Here is a 25,707-nt window from a genome sequence, read left to right on the forward strand (position 1 = left end):
CATTCTTAAAAGAGCAACACTTAATCAGACCTCATGTCTGTTAATTACCACACTGTTTTTTTTCCTTCTGCCTGAAAACCATGCTCAGAAAATGATATTTTTATAATAGAAACAGTTACCATCACTGCAAAAAGTTGAGTCTCTACCATTTGTGTAAAGTGGCACTTGCTCAGTTTTAAAACACACACAACACCCCTAATACTTTGGATTCCGAAGCAGGTTAGCCCTTTCACTGCTGGCAGTGAAAACTAGGATTTTTTCTTCCTAGTTGCCATGTGTTTCCTAGAGGAATGTGTGATGAAAACAAATGTTAGCTATAGATATGTTTATATGTTTCGCTTTGTGACATCTTTCCCACTTGAATTGGCCTCTTCTAAATTCTTAGATTCAGTGGGGCATCTTTAAATACTATATGTGGATATGTGCTCTTCCTATTCCCTTAGCTACTTTTTTTTTATTTGGTAAAGTTTCTTTCTAACATGTTTCCTGTGTCAGTAAAATTATAAGCCAATAAAAAACAAAATAAGCCTGTCCAGAGTAGGTGAGGTGGACCCCAAGGCAGTGTAATTGTATAATCAAGCAAATTCTCCAGAAATATTTAAGTCCCTTTCTCTGGCATAAATTAATGAATAAATAGGAAAACTTATTAAAATTAATCCTTTCTCAGAATGAGGAGATTAGATATACAAAACTATTTGTAGTAAGTCTTTCAGATTAACTCTTCTGAGTGTGTGATGGATTTGCTAATGTAGAGGCCACGTCCCATGAGCTTCGAGTCAGTTGTTAAGTAGTGGGAATGGATTTGCTTGAGCAGGACCTAAGCATCCACCTATAGAGGGACTTCCACCTTGGGAGGCACCTGGGTGCCACTGAAACGGATCCTCACCTCACAGGAAGACTAAGCTCTCTGGTTATGGGAGAAAGAAAGTGAGGTGAACTTCAGGACTCTAGATAGAACAGGCAATCAAGTGCCCAGAGGGAGTAGGTATGGCTACACTAAACCAAGAGAGTACATAAACTAGGCCCATTCAATGAAGAGAGACAAAAAGAGTGCTTAGAAACCGATACTATAATCAACATTAAAATAATACGTTTGCAAGATTAATCTCTTTAAAAAAAAAGAAATAGTACAACAACAAATGAAAACATTGGGGGGAACGTATAAGATTCATCTAAAAAGTACCATAGGAAATACTAGTTTCAAAAAGTGAAGCAAGAAAAAAATGAAGGAAATACTATTATCAAAGAAATAATGAAAGAAAAGCTTCTTGACATTTAAGGTAGGAGCCATTTAAACAGGACCTCTATGAACCTAATAAAATAAATGTGGTAATGTACCCACCAGGATAAGTTCCCATGTCAAATTATCCAAAAAGCTTACAAAAAAGAAATGAAACAAGTAAAAGAGATTATATTTAAACAAACTTGAACAAAAATTGCTTTAGACGTAACAGGAACAATGGCTATGAGAGGATAATGCAGGAATGGATCTGAGATCCCACCTCCTGGCATGGGAAGATTTTACATCCACTCCGCTTTCTGTTTTATTCACTTGACATTAGAATTTTGTAAACCAATTAATTTGCTCATTTTTTCCCAGCTATATACTTACATCTCAGATGTTCCCTTGGCAATACTTCATTTTCTAGAAATGTGTCCTTTAAAAAAATGTTTTAGTAAGGGGCCCGTTGTTGGTAAACATTCTCTTTTTATTTTTATTTGCCTAAATTTCTTTACTCTCATTTTGCTTGGAATGATCATTAATCTAGTCATTTAATTCTTGTTCTGCAGTCATTTTTTCTTATTGCCTTACCAGTATTAAGATGGGCTTATTGTGGTTATTTTTAACTTAAGTGTTCTTTTTTTTTACTTGAATCTTTTAAAATATGTTCTTGATATTTGTCTTCCTGCAGTTTAACTAAGAGGTGTTCAGAGGTAGATCTGTTTTTATTTATCTTGTTTGAGACTCCAGAATCTTGAATGTGGATATTTCAGTATGTTCTTAGAAAATTTTAGCCACTGTTCTTTTGACTTTTCCATCTTTTACACTATGCCCTTTGTACGTAAAGCTCCCAATTGATATTGGAATCTCTCTTTCTTTCCTTAATATCTTGTAATTTATCTTTCATATTTTCTGTTTACTTAGCATTCTTATTAATTTTCAACTCTTTCTCATAGTTTACTCTTTCTTCTTTAACAATATCTATTTAACCAAATGGACGTTTATAATTCCAGGTATTATAGTTCTAACATATAGAAATGTAACTGGTTGTTTTCTATGTCACCCTGTGTTTTAAGAAAATCTCATTATTTGTTCATTTTTTTACACTTTTGTTTTATTTTTATTTATTTTTATGTGGTACTGAGGATTGAACCCAGTGTCTCACATGTGCCAGGTAAGCACTTCACCACTGAGCCACAACCCCAGCCCCTTGTTCATGTTTTTAATACAATCTTATTTCTCAGGTTTCCCAAGGTTCTATTTTATCTCATATGTTTTTAAAAATGTGAAATTCTTGGTAGTCTAAATCTTCAGTGTGTTGTTCAGCTTTTACTGATGACTGTTTCCTGGGGCATTATGTGGATTTTAAATTGTGATCTTATAAAATGCTCAGAAAAGATCTTCTGTGACTTTTTTTCCCAGGTTTCTGGGACTCCTCCCCCCATTATGGAACAACTGTAAATTTGTTTCATGGGGTTTCTGGGACCATAGAGCTGGTATAAATTTTAATCTTAAATCCACAAGGGAAGAACTATGGTCGTATATATTCAGTGAAGACTGAATTTTGTCTTATATTTTCTATCTAGTGTCTAGGTCATGTCAGACATGTTTGTAAGTCATTTCTTTCTCCCCATGGACAGATTTTTATCTGTTCCATTCATTTACTGAGGTTATAATCTTTCAAAGCATTACATGGAGACAGTAAGTGCATTCTTTACCTGATGTTGGCTCAGGGATATTGGTTACAGATGATGAAGACTGACAACCCCTAGGTAGCTCTATATTTTAGCTTCTACTATTCACGCCGATTTATATCCTCCTATTAATTTTTGCCTCTTGGATATTTGCATTACTTTAATAGGGGGTTCTAGAGTCTTTAGGTGGCAAGGGACATGAGTTATCCCCTTCCTTCCTCCTTTCTATACACAGTCCAGTATTATAATATGCCATACTTTCGAAGTATTCTTTTTGTTGTAGAAGTGAAATATGTACATGATACCTCTTTTTATTCATATATATTGATAATTTCTTTAAATATAGTGCTTTCATTCATATTCAGATAAGAACAAATTTAATTCACAGTTCCAAAAGTAAAAATAATATTACTGAAATCAGTATGATAAAAATAATTCATCATGCACAGCAGAAACTCAATGAGATTTTTAAAATCAGTATAATGTAAATTCTTATTTTTTAAAACTTTAAAATTTTTATTATAATTTTTTTGCTGTTAGAGCTTTATGATTTTACATATTAGTTGGGTTCATTCCCCAAAACTCATACATGCATGGAAATCAATTTCAGTTCATGATCCCCTTTTTCTCTCCCAATTCTCCTTCCCCCACTCCTTCTCCTCTTTCTACTCTATTAGGCATCTTTTTGTTCATATATTTAATGTTATTGCTTCTTTATGTCTTTCTATTCTTCCTTCCCCTTTTATTTTACTCTAGCTTCCACATTACAGAAGATGTTCAACCTTTGATTTTCTGAGTTTTGCTAATTTCACTTAGCATGATATTCTCCATTTCCATCCATCTACTGGCAAATGCCATAATTTCATTTTTTTCAGTGGCTGAGTAGAACACCATTGTGTGTGTACACATGTGTGTATATGAACTGTAATTTCTTAATCCATTCATCTATTGACGGGCTTATGGGTTGATTCCATAATACAGCTATTATGATTTGTACTGCTATAAATATTGATGTGACTGTGATGTGATAATTTTAGTCCTTTTGGGAAAATACCAACAAGTGGGATAGATGGGTCATATGGAAGTTTTATCCCTAATTTTTTGAGGAATCTCCAAACTGCTTTTCAGAGTGGTTGTACTGGTCTGCAGTCCCACCAACAGTGTACAGGTGTTCCTTTCTCCTCACAACTTCAACAGTATTTATTATTACTTGTATTCTTGATCCTTACCATTCTGACTGCAGTGAGTTGGAATCTTAGTACAGTTTTGATTACTTGCAAAGGATTCTTAAAGACGGTGTTTAAATCAGTCATTAGTCATGACAGTCTTCTAAAGTTAGTCCTTCATTTTGTCATCACCTCTTTGACTATATTTAATTTTTTGCATATTTTTCCAGATTCTTTACATGCATTTAGCAAAAACTCTCCCTCACTCTTAAAAATTTTATATCATGGTGGTATTTTATATTCATATGTCATATGAATTATTTTAATGAATCTGTTTTCAAAATAAAAGGTTGAATTGAACCATGATGTCAACGAATAAATCTCAAATGAAATTTAAAAACACTTTTAAAAAATGTAAATGAAAATACAATATCCTGAAATTTGTGGAATGCAACTAAGAAGTGCTTAGAGCAAAATTCTGTTAATATTGAGTATATAAATGGCTATATTAAAAAGGAAGAAAAATTTCAAAGCAACAATCTAACCATCCTCCTTAAAAATCTAGAAATGGGAGATAATACCCAAAGCAAGGAGCAGAAATGTGTTAATAAAAATCCAAAAGGAAATAAATGGAATAAGAAAAGAGAAACAATAGAAAATATCAACAAAAACAAAAGTTGGTTCTTTGAAAATATCAACAAAAGCTACAGATATTTATTGAAATTCAGAAAGACAAGGGAGAGGGAGGGAAAAGACTCAAACTACTGGGTTCAGAAAGAAAACAGCGGCCATTGTGACTGACCTTATAGAAATAAAAGTTTAATGAATACTGTCAACATTGGCTAGGAATATAGCTCAGTTGGTAGAGTGCTTGCCTCACATGCAGGAGGCCCTGTGTTCAATCCCCAGCACCACACACAAAACAAACAAACAAACAAACAAACAAACAAATGCTAAGTGAAGTTAGCCAATCCCAAAAAACCTAATGCTGAATGTTTTCTCTGATATAAGGAAGCTGATTCATAGTGGAATGGGGAGAAGGGAGCATGGGAGGAATAAATGAACTCTAGATAGGGCAGAGGGGTGGGAGGGGAAGGGAGGAGGCATGGGGTAATTAATGATGGTGGAATGTGATGGTCATTACTATCCAAAGTACAGGTATGAAGACACAAATTGGTGTGAATATACTATGTATACAACCAGAGATATGAAAAGTTGTGCTCTATATATGTGATAAGAACTGTAATGCATTCTGTTGTCATATATAAATTTAAAAAATAAATTAAAAAAAAACCCAAACATCTGGGATGTCAACAAATAGAAAACAAATGAAAGGGGCATACAAACTTTCGAAACTGACTCAGGAAGAAATAAAAATCTGAATGCTCAGGTAACAAAAGGAGAGATGGTACTAGTAATCAAAACCCTCCTGTAAAGAAAACATAACCCCCACCAGTGCCATCTTTCAAAGTTATCAAACATTTAATATTAATGCCAATCATTATAAAGCACAGTTACCATTTGTCTACATCTGTCCATATGCTAGTTTCATACCACTTGGTTTACTATAGCTTTCCATTCTTAAGGTGGAAATTTAGATTGTTGCTGTGAGATATTTCTTATTTTGTAATGTCACTGTTTACATATTAAATATTAAAATCAAGAGCAGAACACTTTCCAACTCATTCTAGGAGCAATACCCGATAAAGATATCAGAAGAAAACAAAACTTGAGAACAATATTCCTTATACAGATAGATGAAAATAAATGCTCAACAAAATATTAGCAAATTGAATTTAGCAATATATAAAAAGGATTTTATACCATCATCAAGTGAGATTTAATCCAGGGTGCAAAACTGAATTAACTTGCAAAAGACAATCAACACAACACACACAATAACCACACTATAATTTCAATAGATACAGAAAAGTGATATGAACAGATCCAACATACAAAATCAATCATCAATACAACATACAACATTGGTAGAATAAAGGATAAGAACTATATGATTATTTCTCTAGATACAGGAAAGTCATATGACCAAATCCAATACAGTTTTGTAATAAATACATTCAATAATTAAGAATATAAAGGAAATTCTCAACTTGATAAAGAATATCTATGAAAAATCCAAATAGATGTGATTTAGTATCTACCAACATATGAATGGATAAACCAACATGGTATATCCATACAATGAAATATTAATCAGCAATAAAAAGAATGAAGTTCTGACACATGCTCCAACTTGCATTACCTTGAAAATGTTATGCTGAGTTAAAGAAATCTATCAGACAATGTGGCATATTGCTTGATTCTATTTATTTGAAATGCCCCACATAGGCACATCTGTAGAGATAGACAAATTGGGAATAGGGAGCAGGGGTAATGAGAATGACTGCCAGTGGGCAGGTTTTCTGGAAGAGTATTGAAAATGTTCTAAAACCCAATTGCAGTGATGACTACAAAATTCTGAGTAAGCTAAAAAGCCCCGAATGGTGCTCTTTAAAGGAGTGAAATTTATGGTGTATGAACTGTCAATAAAGCTACTTTTTTTTTAAAGAGAGAGAGAGAGAGAGAGAGAGAGAGAGAGAGAGAGAGAGAGAGAATTTTTTTTAAAGAGAGAGAGAGAGAGAATTTTTTAAACATTTATTTTTTAGTTCTTGGCAGACACAACATCTTTGTTTGTATGTGGTGCTGAGGATCGAACCCGGGCCGCACGCATGCCAGGCGAGCGCGCTACGGCTTGAGCCACATCCCCAGCCTTAAAGCTACTTTTTTTTAAAGAAAAGAATTTACTCTAGAACAACTCCTCTTATCAATTAGAGGAAAATAATTAAAAATGTTCCTCCTTTATATATGAACTGTATTTGAGGGTTGATAAAGAATCTTGGTTGATGAAGATAATACAGATTTTCTTACCAAGAAATCACACCAAAGAATATTAAAGAAAAATCACCATTTTGTCACATTTAAGAAACCAGTTGAGACAAAGATCATCAAAGAATGAACCTAACAGTCTAACTGATCATTTTAATAGTTGGGGAATCGCTCTGTCACTCATGCTACATTCTGAATAGTTTTCCTGCAACCCCCCACTTCATATGTTAAAGTTCTAACCCCTGTGATGATGACATCAAGAGGTGGAAACCTTTGAGAAGTCATTAATTCATGATGGATGGTGGAGGCCCATAAGTGTGACTATTTCTGAGAGAACTTTATGGCCCCTTCCATCATAAGAAGACTCAACTAGAAGGAACTAGAGAATAGGCCTCACCAGACATCAAATCTGCTGGCACCTTGATCTTGGACTTCCCAGCCTCCAGAAATATGGGAAAGGAAGTTATGTTCTTTATAAGCCACCCAGTCTAAGGTATTTTGTTATAGAAGCCTGAGTAGACTAAGACACTATCTAAACCCATTAACTATCTTAGCATCACCAAAAGACAGATAGCAATATCACGTCCAGCTTTGTGGTGCTAATATGGGATGTGGACCATCACTTATGAAGTTCTTATTGAAGGGAGATGGAAAAGGACATTCAAGTTGAAAGTATTTGAACATTTTGAGTGGACAAAACATTTGTTTTGTTGGTGGAACTGATTAAATGACACCACAACAGAATCAAATAGAAAAAAAATCTAGAGTATTGTACATTCTATAGAGCTATTGGTCCAGTTTCTTCAAGTTAGTGGAATGAAATTGTTTTAAAAATGGGAAGAAGGAGGGTTTCAGATTGAGACTTGGGAGATATAACCAAATACAATATGTGGACCTTATTTGTATCCTGATTCCTATAACTGTATGTAAAAGAAGGTTCATCTTTGAGACAATTGAAAAAAAATTAGTACAGCTTTGCCAAGGAATTTTTATTATTTCTGTTAGGTATGTAACAATAATTGTAGCTTTACGAAAATGCACATGTCTTTCAAAGGCACATTAAAATTAAGGGAAATGGGGTCTAGGATTGCTCTGAAAGTACTTCAGCCAAAAAAAAAAAATAGAATGCAAAATGTTGCTGATGCCTATATCTATGCAACAAGAGTGTATTCTCTACTTTTTGTTTGAAAAATGTTTACAGTTAAAAACATTTGTTAAAACAAACGAGTCCCTCTGGGGTCACCCCCTTTCCCCCACTCTTTTTTCTCCTCTGGCCTCCACTGGAGTATGGCATCCTGGGAGCTCCACAGTATTTGGTCTGTAGGTGACATCACAGTGCAAATGCTGTACAGTGATAATAAATCACAAGTGCACAGACTCACATTTCTCATCTTATTTTGTACAAGAGAGCATTAACCAATCTATCCATGCAAGACCTTCCAAGTCTTATTAATTTTTCTCTTTAAAAGTGATGGGAAACCACTGAAGGGTTTTTAATAGGAGATGGCACGATCACATTAGAGAACTGAGAAGTTTACTCTGGGAAGAGTCAGCTAAGGCGCTGGAAGGAACCTGGTTCAGTCAACAGTGTATTCATTCAAGCATGTTTATTGAGCACCAAGAATAGGCTAGGCTTGTTTCTAAGTGCTGAAGCAATGCAGTGGCAGAGATGATGGATCATCACAGTTGGAATTATGGTAGTCATGGAGAAAACTGAAAGACTTGGACGTATATGAAAGATATTTTGAGGGTAATATTAGTAGGAAAAAACTTGACCGTGGTTTGATAATAGAGGAGTTGAGTTTGGCTTGGATTTTTAACTCACGAAACAAGATCAAATATCTACAGTGAAGAAGATCAGTTTGCAAGGAAAAAAATTACAAGTTAAATTTTGAATATATAAAGCTTGATGAATTTATCAAGTCAATACCTCGACCTGCATCTTGGAGGTGGGGGGAGACTTGGCTTGTTGAAGTCTTGGAGGTCAATTTGTGTTCCATCCATCTACATAAAAATGACATATCTCACCACTTTCCTTCTAAGCAGTTTTCATGAGCTCTAGGGTCACCTTCTCTGTTGGGTTTTCTCAGCTTGCCCTGTGCTGCGGCGTCTCCTCCTTCCTTTGTGCCCCTGTTATCTTGGCATGGGCTGCTACCATGGTGACCATAGCCTCTCCATCACACTTGGTTTTCAGTTTCCTCATATTTTGTTGTAGAGCCTTTGAACAGAGGCATCAAACTTACTTTTTGTTACCAGCACTGACACTTGTAGGTACTTACTTTTAGGGGCACATAAAGGTATGAATCCAAAGGTGCATGGAGACCCTACAACAATGAATCCTGGGTCAGAGCTGGTCCCACATCACTGAGGCAGCAGGCTCCCTCTAGAATCTTTCTAAAACAGCCTTTTAGGATGAATGGCAGTAGCAGCCCTTCCTTCATCCCTCCCTCCACCTCACCACCGCAACACATGGAATATTCAACTGATAAAAGATCAGCAGGAGAATTTTGTGGGTGTTAGAATTTTTACATGCATGGCTGGGAAAGAGTTCACAGGAAGAAGAGGAAAAACCTAATGAGAGAGTGGACTTGGGCTTCTACCGCATTTTCACAAAGGGCCATAAATTGTGGAGATGTGAATAGATAAAGGAAAAGAGGTTGGGTTTGTAGGAGCAGTAAATTGTGGGAAAGTGAATACCTGGGTAAACTAATGGGAGATAAGCATCGTTGGGTAAGATTTCTTGCACATACTTCACTCACTACTGTTGGTGAGAGTCATCTCCTCTTCCCCATATGGGTCACTTTCAAAAGAGAAAATGGCATTTTTAGGAAGAAAGGGGGAGGGCAGAGAGTTCTTCCTGCATCTGCTGCTTCTCAGTTTCCTTAAAATAATTCGTATGTGTGGCCTGTTGGAAGTGGCACATGCACTTGGAACGTCAGTATGGATTCATATTGCTTCTCCGTCTTGAATCTCAGTGAACTAAGATGATCTCTCTGCTATTCCTCTCAGGTCTCAGATTTCACTGGGAGACCTAATTTCCTTCACTGGTTCTAATGATTTTCCCATTCGCAGAACCTGGTAAATTTATGAGGATTTCTAATAAAGGATAAGTTCCAGAATATTGTATAGAAAATGTGAAGATTTACCATGGAAAGGTTTAGCTTCAGTAGACAGTTTATCAAGACGATCTATCCTTTCACATTTCATAGCTGATTATTTTAACATTCCTGAAACCAGCTGCTGAGTTTTCAATCTAACTAGAATTGTACACTTAAAAAAACAAAATTGTATCAAAGTTGGTTCATTGACCATGGCAAAATACTGTCTGTCTACTCACAACATCACATGCATGTGGTATAAATTGATTATGCCTCTCGGAATCTGTATTATCGTTGGAGAATCAATGAGGTGTTCATTTTTCACATTCATGATTTCAAACACCTCTTAATGACTAGATCTTCTCTGAGTTTTCTAGATTTATGAGCAAGTCAAAATGTATTGACCAAGCGTTTTGTCCCAGTTTGCATCACGCACATCATTATTTAAAGCGTCTTCATTAGGCAGTGGAAGCAATTACCAGTCTAACCAGGCTTCAGCCTCCTGGAGGATGACAGAGACGTTCAAGAGAACACAATCAGTGCTACTGCTGGGGCCCTGGGACAGGTGGGGGGACTCCACATACTTGTAATGGATGTATTGTCTCAGAGGTATGTATTTGCATGTGTTTCACAATATTAAAGCTTTTAATTTTTTTTTCTTTTTTTCTGCTCAAGGATATGATCAGTCAAAATATGGATAAAAATAAAACTCAAGTTCCACTTTTCCATTGCTGATCTAAACTAGATGCATGAAGCATTAGCAAAATTGATGGGCTTAAATCTATTTCATTATTCTAACCAAAGTATCAAAGCCTCAGGGTGATTCTGCCTTTGGTACCACTGAAACTTAATAAGAACAGTATCACTCAAAACAATCACATAATAGGGCCTTTATTGTTGATTCATTAGCATCCAGAGACAGTTCTGCAAGGGATTATTCCTTTCTATTCAGCACGAGGTCTTTTTTCTTTTTCTCCCTGACATTGTGTTTTTATCCCAGAAGATTGCTCTGAGTGATCAGATGCCAAATACAACATGGGCTTTTTATCTAAGTTTCTGTAGGGGTAAAAAATGACCTGGGAAAGTACCCATTTTGCTACTAGAGAAACTTCAGAGTAGAAATTAGAATTATAATATGCCATAGTGTCATATTAAAACTAGGACCCAGTGCCAATTTCATTATAATCAGTTTACCAGGAATCCATGGAAACAACTCTTTCACTGACTAAATTACTATACATCCCCAAATTTTGGAAGAGAAATCTACACAGATGCAAAATCTAAATAGAACAAAGCAGACTAAAGAGTTGGCAATATTCCATTGAATTAGGGCCGTGAAGACAAATAGTCTGTGTAATTCAGCCATTTCCCCCAACTGCACCCTGACAAGTATTTTTATATTTTATGAATTCACTCATTCATTTATTCAGCGGTTTATTGAGCATCTACTACATACCAGGTTCCATCCTAGAAACATGGGGAACAATTGTGATCTAAATAGTAAAAAAACAATCTCTGCCAGCAATGAATACATATTTTAGATAAAATGAAAAAAATACATAAAATGAATGAAAAACACACTATATTATATGCTTCTTAATATTGTGAGAGGGAAAGGACCAGAAAGATGATAGGGCAGCCTGAGGTTAGGCAGTGCTTCCATTTAAATGGAATGGTGCATTAGTCAGCTTTCTGTTACTATAACAAAATATCTGAGGGAATTATTCTAGAAGAGAAACAGTTTATTTGAGCTTGTGGTTTTGGAACTTGCAGTCCAAAGTCAAGTGGCCCATTGATTTGGGCCTAGCCCAAGGCTTGTGAGGTGGGGCGAATCCACCCAACTCCTCAGCCAAGAATCAAAAGTCGAAGGACCCACACAGTCCTCCTGAGGGCTCACCCTCTAAGAACCTCCTGCAAAGTCCTGCCACCTAGTGGTTCAAGCACTTCCCAATAGAGTCCCCTTGAGGACTGTGTCTAACAATTAGGCAAACCATAGCAGGTGACCTGGAGGAACTGCCTTCAGAGTGTGACCTGAAGAAGGCGAGGGATGGAGCTAAGTGAATAATCGAGGAGACATTCTGATCAAAAGAGTGAACTGCACAGACAAAGGACCTGAGCGGAGAGGGTGTAGAGGGTTTCAGACCAGCCGAGGAGCCCAGGCAGTTGGAAAAGAATGAATGAGGAGGTGAAGAGCTGGGCCTGAAGGAGGGGAGCTGACTGGAGGGGCCTGGCAGGGTTTATGTGCTCGAGTGTGCGGGAAGGGGGAAGCTTAATGGAGCAAAAGAGGGCCATTATATACCCCGACCACTGCAGAGAAAGAACCTGAGGGCTGAGGAGAACAAGGTGGAGTAGCCCAGGCAGAAATGGCGTGGGAGAAGGGGCCTCTGGAGATGGTGGCGAGTGTTTAGGTTTGGAATGTCTTCAGGAGATCCAGCCCCAGGACCAGCTGTGGGGTTCAGAAAAAGAAAGTCTAATGACGGAAGCCTGGAACCTTACAAGATGGAGAGATTCTTGAGCTGAAGAGGAGGGGGAAATGGGAGTGGAGCAGCTTTGGAGAAGTTCAAGGCTCACCGTAGGATCCCGGGTCAGAGGAGGAGGAAGAGTCCCTGACACACTGAGAGGAGGCTGAAGAGGTAAGAGGACAGCAGAGGTCTGATTTGACTGGAAGCCCTGGGACATTCCAGATGCCATTGGGAAGATAGGAAGGGGCCAGACTTTTAGGGCCTCATGGATAAGGTTCCGAAATTTGTGGTTATGAGAGATAAGCTAGGAATGATTGCTTTATGTCTTGATTAGAAATATTAATCATGTTATGAAGATTTAGTATGCCTCACTTTAGTTTTAGTTCTAGCATCTGAATAAAAATAAATTTTGTTATAAGGTCAATTTATTCGATTCTATCGAGTTGGCCAAAAGGTATTAAAAAGAAGCTTTTTCACTAGATGGATTAAAGTAGTGATTTATTTATTTACTGCTCTAAATGTGGAAGATTTCCTGTCTTCTGGAGAAAAAAACTGGTTATGAAATATGATGATAAGTTAAAACCAAAAGCTTCATGAGGGCAAATCATTCATATATTTCAACAAGAGAGACTGACATAGCCCAGGGTGCATGGCATTATTAAAATAGAGTTTTTTTGGCCATACCCACTTCACCTTCATTTAAAGTAAATGCAATCTAAATGGATGTCTTGAATAGACATATAAGATTTGAAACCTTTTTTTAAAAATGCAGAATCATTTGTTTTTTTTTTTACTTCTGTATGTTGGAGTATTCTGTTAGATAAAAATGAGCCGCTCAAAAGGGGGCCCCCAAGATATGTTTAGTTAATTTTTTATTGCAGAAAAAATACGTTTCTTATCTCGATTACCCCATAAATATGAATCTAGTTTCATGTTAGAGTCATAGAATAATCTTTAAAACTGAAGGACCATTGAGTGCCATTTGTGAATAACATCCACAGCTTTGGCCCAGCCCTATCATCTGTCACTGCACAATGTCATCTCAGCTGGGCAACTCTGGCAATATTGCAGCAGGCTATTGTTTATGGAGAAAGCTAATATTAGGAGGAGATGTGATAAGAATGCTTTTTAAAAAACTAATTGAATGCTATCTGCTTTTTGGCACTAGTGTCTTGTATCTCTCTGTAGTTTATCGCTTTAGAGTCCTTTATTCAGTCTTTTTATAAAATCCCATTATTTAAAAATTGAGGGCAGAGCGATGGCATGTAAGGAGCTTTATTTATGAGCCCGATGCTCAGTGATAACCCTTTCTCCTCTACTACTCAACAAACTCCACTTTATTGAAAAACATGGGCAAACCTACAGAAAGTATTGAAATGTGAGTCATAATCTAAGGTTCACTTCTAATACTTCCCAGATTTTTATCATAATTTTTACATAGGAAAAACTAAATTCAGAAAGTGGGAAAACATTCTGAAGGTGGGGTGGGAATATTTCTATTAAATCAGGCTCAGATTTTTTTTCAGCTGTTTTCACTTATAAAGTGGTTACAATATCCCCAAACAAGAAAAAATAGATGGACAGACATATGATTAAAAAAAAACAGAGTCAAATATCACTTGTAGAATCAAGGTTTTCACTGTTTGGCTCTTTCATGGTTTTACTGTGTTGGAAATTTTTCATAACAAATCATTCAAAACACAAAATATTCAAATATTGCTCTTGATCCGTTAGTGCAGAGGGAATGGACATTTGTTTATTTCATCCAATGATTATTTCATTTCCAAGTTAAATAATATGGCAGCATGTTTGCTGAGGAAATTCCATACTTCCATCTGAATATGAGGAAACATGAATTTGGAGGAAGAATCTATAAATTAAATTACAGTATGTAAAAAAACCCCACAATTGGTAGCAAGAAAGAAGCAATGGGAATTGTGTTTTTGCAAAAGATTCAGGAAGAAACCAAAGTATAAAAAGTGCCTGTTCTTCATTCCATAGAATTAAATTAAATTAAACTGACAAACCATAAAACTAATACTGAAAATAAAATTTGAGAGGAGCAATTGTTGACTTAGTTTTTATTTTTAATTTTTTTTTTTTTTTTTTACAAAAACATTTCCAATTCCCAGCCATCCAGACACCAAAAAGTGGGAACTAACTTACTTCTGGGGATGAGGACTCTCTGTTGAGTTAGGCTTCTCTGGCTTAGCCATGGCGTTCTGGACTTGGATACAGTTTTGATGTCTCTGCCTCCTCCCCTCCTTCTGCAGGGAAAGAGGACGAGGACGAGAGCAGAAGTGTCAGATGGCCTGTAGGCGCCCATCTATGTAGTAGCACAAATACCAGCTGAATGTATTTTTGATCAGGTACAAAGAAACAAATGGCTGTTGGTTTTTCCAAATGTTGTTTACCCTCCTGATATTCTTCCCAACTCCCATCATGTATAAATATGTATGGTATTTATTTTAGTGTGCAGCTGAGAACAAACGAAGCAAGGTACTCTGGTACCAGTATGAAGTTATTGAGCTTTTAAACTGAATGGATTTGGGACTAACTTAATGGCTGGTTTTAGGATAAATTTTGCTGAAATAGAATATCCAGAAAGATTTTTAAAATGAGTGGGAAGGGAGGGAGAGAAAAAGAGGTGTGTTTCTTAGTGCTTAAACTTTGCATGAAATTTTGTGGCAGAGCACAGGACTGGGGATGATTTTGGCCTCTGTTTTTAAATATGTCTAGACATCTAATTTTCAAGCAAATGTCAACTATCAGGCAACAGCACATACACCCTTTTTGAAACAAAATATTCAGAGCAAGGGTTAAGAAGCAATAATAGCAGAAGCGAAGGATGGAAAGGGGTATTTTACCAGGGGTAAAAAGTATGTGGAAAATGAGTAAAGGAGGGTTTAAGAGCTTGATATTAGCGCATCCTAGTTCAGATACAGCAGGGAATGGAAATGGGGAGAGGGAAGGAAGGAAAGAATAAAGGAAAGGAAGGAATCTTTTAGTCAGAAACTTCATTGTTGAAAATGTCTTAAATAAAAATCTGAACATTCTGCTTCCAGAATTTTCTGTTTCTTTTAAAACAATTTTAACACTTCTAAACTACAACCAAAGGTTGTGGTAGGCTTGGCTGTCAGAATGATTTTTTTTAAAATTTTAAAGTTTTTTTTTTAGTTGTACATGGACACAATACCTTTATTTATTTCTATGCGGTGCTGAGCATGGAACAGAGTGCCCCACACGTGCAAGCAAGTCTTGCGCTCTACCACTGAGCTACAACCCCAGCCCCTGTCAAAATGATTTTCAAAGATGGCTTTGGAGCAGTGAACAAGGGGATTGGGGTGATGAAGATGGATTACGTTTTAGTCCACTTTGTGTTGCTGTAAGAGCATATCTGACACTGGATAATTTACAAAGTAAAGAAATATACTCCTCACAGTTCTGGAGCTGGGAAGACCAAGAATGAGGGGACAGATCTGGGAAGAGCCTTCTTGCTGCATCATAACATGGCAGAGGGCATCATATGACAAGGTGAAGCGTACAGGACAAAGCTACCCCTGGACTAACTAGCCCATTCCCTCAATAATGACATTAATGTATCCATGAGAATGGATTATTTCTGACACCTCTAAAGTTCACACCTCCCAGTTCCCAGGCAGACTGGCAACTGAGTTTCATCATGAGCTTTGGAGAGACATTCAAATCACAGCAGACTGAAATGCACCAGGAGGCAAAACTAAGACCCAATGGCACTTCAATCTCTGAAAGGCATCGGCTGCCAGAACTTCTGTCAACCCGCAGTAATACAGTTTAAACAGCACATACTTTATCAGCCAAGGCTCAGTGAGGGTAATGAAATGCACACCATAATGTTAAGAAAAAGTAAGGATTTGATAGAAGTTATTTTAAAACATTGCTGGAGGGCTGAAGGCGATTGGGTTCCAGGACAGAACAATGGAAGGCTGATCCACCAAGATCCTGACCCTATAGTCTGCTGCTGCTGTGACTGCTGCTGGTCACCCAGGAATCCAGGTAACCAGCCTTGGAACACTGCAGCAAGACAAACTCACTTTTTCTAGACCTTGCCAGAAAGAATTAAAATACCGATGGGGAGTGGGGCAGAAAAATGGTTTCCACCTCATTTCTGTCTTCTGGATGTTGTGTTAAGTGCAGCTAATGGGCAGAAGGTAGTTACTACCCAAGTCTTAGTTGGAGGGGCATCTTATAAATATAGTTGCTCTTTTAAAACAGAGCAACTATTGTGAGGGGAATGGGAAAATAAACAAGGAGAGAAATGAATTACAGTAGATGGGGTAGAGAGAGAAGATATGAGGGAAGGGGAGGGGGGATAGTAGGGGATAGAATAGGTAGCAGAATACAACAATTACTAATAGGGCATTATGTAAAATTGTGGATGTGTAACCGACGTGATTCTGCAATCTGCATTTGGGGTAAAATTGGGAGTTCATAACCCACTACAATCTAATGTATGAAATATGATATGTCAAGAGCTTTGTAATGTTGTGAACAACCAATAAAACAAAGAGTTGATGAACAGAAAAAAAATAAAACAGAGCAACTATATTTATAAGATTTAATTTAATTTAATTTCTGGCTACTTTAGGTCTAAGAAAGATTGAAAGGGACAGTTATCCCATAATACCCACTACAGATCCAATATCCAGGAACAGAAAATATCTGCCAATACTTGTATAGTTATTTTGCATTTCAATTACTGGACCATTTAGTAAATATAGTTGTTCTTTTAATTTTTTTAAAAGAGCAACTATATTTATAAGATGCCCCTGCAACCAAGACTTGGGTAGTAACTACCTTCTGTCCATTAGTTTATATAAAATGTAAACATATATCTGAATTACTTATGTAAGTAATTAATATTAAGAGAAGTAAATTTTACTGATAGTAAAATAGTACTGATAGTACATTTTACTGACAGTTTAGATTTCAATCTTGATCTTGCAACTCATTAAAAATGTGATCTTGGGGCTAGGGTTGTGGCTCAGTGGTAGAGTGCTTGCCTTGTGTGGGTGAGGCACTGGGGTTTGATCCTCAGCACCACATAAAAATAAATAAACAAAATGAAAGTATTGTGCCCATCTACAACTAAAAAAATATATTTTAAAAAAGAATATGGTCTTTTCTATCAGTTACGTAACTTGTGTAAATCTTAGTTTTTTCATCCTTAAAATGAGAATTATAAGAGTAACATCTCATAGACTCAGTGACAAGAATGGATGAGAAAATAGATGTAAAGTGCTTATGTAATGTGATTAATTCTTTCTGTTTTGTTGCTGAGGTCATTTGTGTTGCTTGTTGGACTCAGGCACTTCACCACCACGGCTTAAGTTTGAATCTGGTTATGGAATTTACTAAAAATATCACTATGAGAAATTTACTTAAAATTTCTATGCCTCGGTTTTCTTATATGAAAACTTGAGATTATAATGCTGTTATATTGAAATGTGATTAAGAAATGAATAAAATAATTCATACAAAATTTTAATAGTGTCTGCACAACATAAAATCCAAGATATTTTAAAAAACATTTTATATTTAGCTGGGTACAGTGGTGCACACCTGTAATCCCAGCAGCTTGGAAAACTGAGATGGGAGGATCACAAGTTCAAGGCCATCCTTTGCAACTTAGCTGGACTCTGTCTCTAAATAAAACATGAAAAGATCTGGGCATATAGCTCAGTGGTAAGAGCATCCCTGTGTTCCATCTGTGTACTGCCAGAAACCAAGTTAAAGTTAGTTACTGAATTTACTTTACCAATATCAGTCGAGTCAACTTTTAATTTTTTCTTGGAAATTTTAAGAACAAAGATATAGTTTCTGCATCCTTTTGCTGTTTATTCTATTTTATAGACACAGATTACATTATAAATTATCTCAGGCTAATCCCAGCAGCTTGGAAAGATGAGGCAGGAGAATGTCGAGTTCATAACTCAGCCTCAGCAAAAGTGAGGCACTAAGCAACTCAGTGAGACCCTGCTCACGTTTGTGATGATACCAATGTAAACGAACCTATTTTACTTCCAGGCACATAAAAGTATAGCACAATTATGTACAACATGGTTTATATATTTACTGTACTATACTTTGATTATTATTTTAGAGTGAACTACTATTTTAAAAACCAACTCTAAAACATTATTGCTGTTATACCAACAGCAACTTCATATATCTTTTTATTTTATTTTTTACTTTTGCACAGAAATTATTCCAAGTAGACATTTACTATTTCCTATTTCAAATATTATTTCCCTGTGTCATTTGTATTTTGTGAATTTGTATTTTCACCAATTAGGATGACTTTTAAAATTTTTTATTTATATATAACAGCAGAATGCATTACAATTCTTATTATATCTACAGAGCTGAATTTTTCCTATCTCTGATTGTATACATAGTATACTCAATTCGTGTCTTCATACATGCACTTTGGATAATAATGATCATCACATTAAAAATATGGAACACTTCATGAATTGGCATGTCATCCTTGCGCAAGGGCCATGCTAATCTTCTTTATATGGTTCTAATTTTAGTATACATGCTGTCGAAGTGAGCACGTATGTATCTTGTATTTATGGAATCTCTTAATTGAATCAAAAGGCCACGTGGAATGATTGACCTGTGCCATCTAGGTTTGTGTAAGAAAAAGGAGAGTAAGGAAGTATCATGACAATAGAACACTTCTTGACATTTGGATATAAGAGTGAAAGATTTTTAGCTGATGCTGAGTAGTAAAAATTAGAGGATAATGACAAAGAACTCATTGGCTTGGTGTTGGGGATCATTGAGGAGCAGAAGAATAAATGGAGAGTACAGTTTTAAAAGGAGTTTCAAGGGGGTATGTAAAAATATTGACTGGTTGAATGAAAATATTTCTAGAGATTATTTTTAAAGAATTTTTAAGAAGCTACATCTTTGGCATTTTCTTATGTGTAAAAACGGGAATTCTCGATCACTACCTTAGAGCAGTATAAAATTATAATTATTTATTATTAGCATACATTATGCCCAAAATGGGGTCACATGGATTCCTGACTTACATTTGGGTTACCTTGTGGCACCTATTACCCAGAATTTTAAAACAAACTTGCTGTACTCAACATTAAAATTGCTCTGTACTTGAGCTAAGAGTACATTTCATTTTTTGTTGTTGTTGGTTTTGGTTGGTTAGTTTTGTAGTGTAGAATGGTAAAATAGAGGCATCAGCAAGACTGAACTTTATGACTCTTGGGATAATGTCACAATGCCAAGCAGTATGCTGATAATTTTGAAGCCAAAATTTAAAATTTTATTCCAAGTGCCCTGATCAAGACAAGATATGCCAGAAAGAGAAGAAAATCTATTCAATATCACATAAACTCATTAATTGAATAAATTTGAAGTAAATTTCTTCATTACATTTCCAGCCAATTTCCAAGTTTTAACCAAGACCACAAACAACTCATTTTTGAGGGATTTTAAATTCTTCCTTCAGATAACATCCAAGTAAGATAAACTTGGACCTCTGAGAATGAGAGAATGTCTCCACCATTGTGGGACTTAACAGTTTGTACATGTTTGGGTGGTGGTATTTTCAATTATTCATTCAGACTAATTACAATAATTTTCTTAAAGCTTGAGAAATTCATGAAAATTATCAAATAGAGAAAAATGACTTGGTCATGGGACATGCCACTAAATTAGGTCTAGGGATGGCCATCCCTGGGAGCAGAGAAATACTAAATGTGAATCTAAACGACTTGAAAATGGAGTTTTTCATGCATTCAGCTCCACAGAAATTTTTTTGAGATAGACTTATTTACTGAGAAATTATTGCCTGAACTTATATGACAGAACAAATAATCATGACCATTTTAATTAAATGAGTTTAAGTTTAGAGTAACAGGGTGCAATGGCCCATACCCATAATCCCAGCAGGTAGATTGCAAATTCAAAGGCAGCTTCAGCAATTTAGCAAGGCCCTAAGCCACTTAGCAAGACCCTGTCTCAAAATAAGATATTTTTAAAGGGTTGGGGATGTGGCTGAGTAGTTAAGCATCCAATCTTTGGCACCAAAAATCAATTAATTACTTTATTAATTTTCAAAGTATGTAAATAAATACAGATGTGTTTTCTAACTAGGCCTATTTATGTTAATTTTGTCTATTTGTTTGGATTACTAGGATTTATGTCAACTCAGGGAAATTTACTTTTGTCTTTCACATAGACTCTGAAGTCTTCAACTTGTATTAGCCTGTACTTTTCTACCAACCACTTAATGCCTCAAAAGAAGAAATATGATGAGAAAGAATTTCAGACTAAAAACCTGAGATTGCTCTTATATTTTTATCTCTTGTGTCCTTACTTCAAAACTTCACTTTGTAGCCACCATACAGAGAATGAGATCTAGGTAATGGGAACAACGCAGGCTACTTTTATAGAAACTTGGCTGGAGAGCTCTTATTGAGAGTAGATTTCTTCTAATGGGACCTGAACAATCCAAAGACGGTCTCTTCCAAGATGAAAATGGTTAGAGAATCTTTATATTAATGGTCATAGGTAAATGTAAGAAAAGTTAAAATGTAAACTCAGTTATATATTAAAGGGTATCATAAAGCCCAAATACATACTATTCTAGGAATATAAGAATGCTGCCATATTAAGTATTCTGTTCTCATACTTCATTATAATAATATATCAAAGACAACAAGTATATATTATTAATTATTATAAAAACTATTGATAAAATTCAATACCCAGTTTAAATAATTAGATGATAGAGGGATAGATAGATAAAGAGATGAATAAAAATTCTGAAAGTCAAGCTAGAGAATCAATTGTTTACTATAGGAGCAATAAAGAATACCCTTAAGAAAGAATATGATGGGCTGGGGATGTAGCTCAGTTGGTAGAGTGTTTGCCTCACATGCACAAGGCCCTAAGTTCAATCCCCAGCCCAAAAAGAAAAATAAAGAATATGAAATAAAATATAAGTGACTTTGATTTTTTTAATTTTCAAAAATTTTCTATGGAAAAATATCATAAATAAATCTAAAAAAATGATAGGAAGGGGAATTGCATGCTAGAAGACGGAGGTTTAATACAATGAACTATTTAAAATGAAAACAAGGAGATAATCTAAGAGCAAAATAGGCCAAAGAGGCAGAGAAACGATTCATAAAACCAAATCTACTGCTATCCAACATAAACTGAGATGCTCCAGGTCACTACCTATGGGAATACAGTGGGATCAACCCTTCTCACATTGGCACAAATTAAGTAAGGCAAGATAAAATAATAACCGCTATTGCTGGCTTGTCACACTGCTAGTAGCAATATGAATTTCATTGAATTTTAGAAAGCAACTTAGCAATATGTATGAAAAATAAATATACATATTTATTTTTAGTATCATGCATATACACTTTTGACTGCACTTCCACCTTGGGAATCTATCCCATGGAAATAAAAGCACTGCTAAATGAACAAAAAAGCTTATTTTAGCATTATTAGTAGTTTGAAAATGGGAACTAAGTAATTGTTAATAAGAGATTATGATCTATTCATCTCACAGAATATTATGTAGCACTTAAAATAATGAATTATATCTATATTTGTTGGTTTAGAGGGATTTCCATGAACAATTCTGAAGTGAAAGAAGCAAAATGTGAATATATCATTTCTGTTAAAATATAAGCATTTACATATTTACTGAATATTCCGTTATCTGTAAGACACTGTCCTTGGGATTAATACAGTGAGAGAAATAAATGAATTACTGGTGGTTTGAAGGTGTAACACATGCATAATTAAAGACAGACAACAATTTAATGTAGCATAAGAAAATCTCTCCTGATATTTGGCTTTGAAAATTCCAAGTGATAAAGACAACATGAACCCATGCTCTGGATAGATGTTAAGAAAGTCCACATTTAAAGACATTTTTTTATTATTATTTTCTTTTGGAAAGGTGCCTTATATATTTATGATGTGAACTTAAGCAAAATAGTTCTAATAAAAATGTATCTGTCTTTAAAAAAAAAACAAACTGAATGGCTTAGATGCTGCTTGGTTTCCAATGAGTTATAACAGTTTTGAAATCCATGTGGGTCAATATTTCCTACTGCTTAGTGAAACTCATCACTCATAATAGTCTTAGTTTCTCACAATGATGATGATGCTAGCAACAGGTACTAATGGAAAGAGAAATTGAGTTAACATAAGTACAGCACTCAACACAGTGCCTGACACTGAACCAAGTGTATTGAATGCCAGTTGTTATTCTGTCATTTCTATTTTGGAACAATTTAAATTTACAGATGACTCTGAACCTAGTACAGAATTCCCTCTCCCAGTTTTCCTACTGATACCTTACATAATTGTGGTACTTGGGGTATATTATTATAAAAACTAAGGAACCAATATTTCCACATTGTGATTGAGCAAACTCTAGACTTTATTTGGATGCTACTAATTCTTCCACTCATGTCTTTTTTTTGCCCTTCAGGATGCGATCTCAAATACCACTTGTGTTCTCTTGGCTTGTCTTCTTGGGCTCCTTGTGTTCTTGCAGGTTCTTAGTATTTCCTTATTGATTCATGACCTTGACAGTTTTGAGAATTATTAGACAAGTATTTTGCAGAATGTTCTCAACGTGGGCTTGTTACGTGTTTTTCTCAGGGATAAAATGGGGTTGCACAATTTTTGAAAGAACATCGAGAAGCTAAGTGCCCTTTTCAGTACATCATCTCTACAGAAACTTGCTGTCAATATGACTTATGACTGATGATATTAACCTTGATCACCTGACCAAGGTAGTATTTGTCAGGTTTCTCTACTATAAATTCACACATACCCTTTCTGCGAGTTGTTTTTGGGAAGCATAAAACTAAGTCTTTCCCATATCCAAAGGACAGAAAGGGGACAAAATTAAACTTTTCTTTCCAGATAAGGAAGCATCTACATATATTATTAAGAATTATTATGTAATAAAGACTTTTTCCTCTCCTGTTTATCCAATCAAGTATTTACTAACATGTTTATTTTATAATTTAAGTTATAATCTAATGCTACATTATTTTGTTATGAATATTCTTCAATTTTAGATACCTTTAGACATTGAGAGCTTTTCCAGGTTGACTCCTCAGTCCCTTTGACATGCCCCGATCTTTTTTGGTCTTTTGAGTACTTTCTTACTTTCCATCACTACACTACACAGCTAATACAAGAAGCTCCTACTCTGTAGGAGCTTCTTGTATTAGCTCTGGCCAAACCCTGGAATCGTCCATTTCTTCAGTAGTCCAAGCTGCTTCTATTGGAAAGTGATATTTGGAAAACAAGATCGCATCACTGGAGGAGCTCATTGCTACCGACGGTGTCACTCATTCCTGGCACTGTTCCTCTATAACACAAACAATGCACATGCTTATATACACACATATACTTACACATCTGTGATTGTATATCCATCTGCATTTTGTCCTTAACCTCCAGTTTCTAACCGGAACTCATTTTCTGAAGTTACTTGGGTCAGTTTCTTTCTTTTTTTCCATGCCTTTTATTGTGTTGCAATCACTTAGGATGAAACGTTCATTTCTTGGTATGTACAGTTTTATCCTTAAGTGTAGAACCATTTTTCCTGCTAGTAATCAGACTAACTTCTTTCTATAAGTGACATTTCTAAATTTTGTGTTTTTATGCTGCTCCTGTTATTTATATATTCCATCTATTTCATCCTCTATTTTTAATCTGTGCCTGGGCACCCATTCATAATAGACCTGCTCTCTCATTTCTTTCATCTACTGAGAGACATCCTGAATGCAATCTCCTCTCCTTGATGGACTCTTCCGTGCTATAAATCATTTCACCTGGACCTTGGGAGCCATTCACTGGCATCCATTCTTAATATCTGCTATGGTCCCAGTAGTTGAACGCATAGCTTCTTCTAATCAGTCAGCATTCTCAGAAATCCCAGGTACCCTCAGGACATTCAGTAATCTCAGTAGGTGTCCTCATACCACACTGCAATGCTATTTGTTTCCTATGGTTGCAGATCCTAAATACTGTTTCCCATATTGCTTAGCACTATATTAACCACATGGCTTTTTAAAGAAGAATGAAGCCCCTTTCAACAAAAGCTCCCTACTGCCAGATTCTCCCACTGACTCTAAGTGCTTTCCATCATTGAAGTTTCTATTTCCTACTCCTTCAGGGCAAGAGACAAGGGGATAAGAGGATGGGTTTGGTGGCACATGCCTATAATCCCAGCTACTTTCAAATTTGAGGCAGATGGATGGAATCCAAGCTCAGACAATTTTGCAAAACCCTGTCTCAAAAAAAAAAAAAAATCAAAAAGGATTGGAGATGTAACTCAGTGCTGGAATGCTCCTGGGTTCAATTCCCAGTAAAACACAAACACACACACACACACACACACACACACACACACACACACACACACACATCCCAGAGACTGATCTTTTTTTCAGGTGCCCTTCAATGTCTGTCTTTTGTTCTCCCACCAATCTGCTAGTTCAATACTTACTTCATTAATTTGGAAGGGGTTCTCATCATCACACAATCTTCCTCACCATATGGCTCCATGTGCTGAGTTTTCCAGATTCTGGTTTCTTGGATACCCAAAATACCATTCATTCTGAGCAAAGCCATACACTTCCAAGTGGAAGGCTTACTTTTGAAAGTATGGCTTTTTGCTTTTCTTTTCGTTTTTTAACTTCTTTCTTGAAATGCAGCTGTCTTCTGTGTTCTTGGATTTTTCTGCTTGAGGGACATGCATGTATGGAGTATTACAATTTGAATCATTTTAAATAGCTATGCTTTCCTTTTTTTGCAAATTATCAAAGAACAGTCTGATTATTTAAAATATTCTATTCAAGAATAGAATATTTATTAGCTGCTTATAATAATTTTCCTTGTTTTAAAATCGGTAAGCATCAGAGATTAGATGATCTATTTTCAGTCTTTAGGAAGCCATTAGTGTTACCTGAATATCAGAGTCAGGAGCTAAGAGCAGTGAGGATTTTAATGTTTCAAAACAATATCCAACTACATACCCCATACACACACACACACACACACACACACACACACACACGAGAATGGTCACAACCTCTGGTCTCTTGAAAGAAGTCCCAATAA

The 25,707-nt window shown here is 35.8% G+C and overlaps 1 protein-coding gene and 1 non-coding gene across 2 annotated transcripts in view; one reads left to right on the forward strand and one right to left on the reverse strand.

Annotated features, from left to right (window-relative positions):
• The window catches only part of Iqcm (IQ motif containing M), a 305,901-nt gene that overhangs the window by 274,744 nt on the left and 5,450 nt on the right, over window positions 1–25,707 (forward strand). The gene's annotated exons all lie outside the window — the stretch shown is intronic.
• Window positions 19,021–19,127, reverse strand: LOC120892634 (U6 spliceosomal RNA). The gene has a single exon (XR_005737421.1). It is a non-coding gene; the product is annotated as a U6 spliceosomal RNA (small nuclear RNA).

This window comes from Ictidomys tridecemlineatus, chromosome 9 (assembly GCF_052094955.1).
Source record: "Ictidomys tridecemlineatus isolate mIctTri1 chromosome 9, mIctTri1.hap1, whole genome shotgun sequence".
In the NCBI taxonomy this organism is placed as follows: domain Eukaryota; kingdom Metazoa; phylum Chordata; class Mammalia; order Rodentia; family Sciuridae; genus Ictidomys; species Ictidomys tridecemlineatus.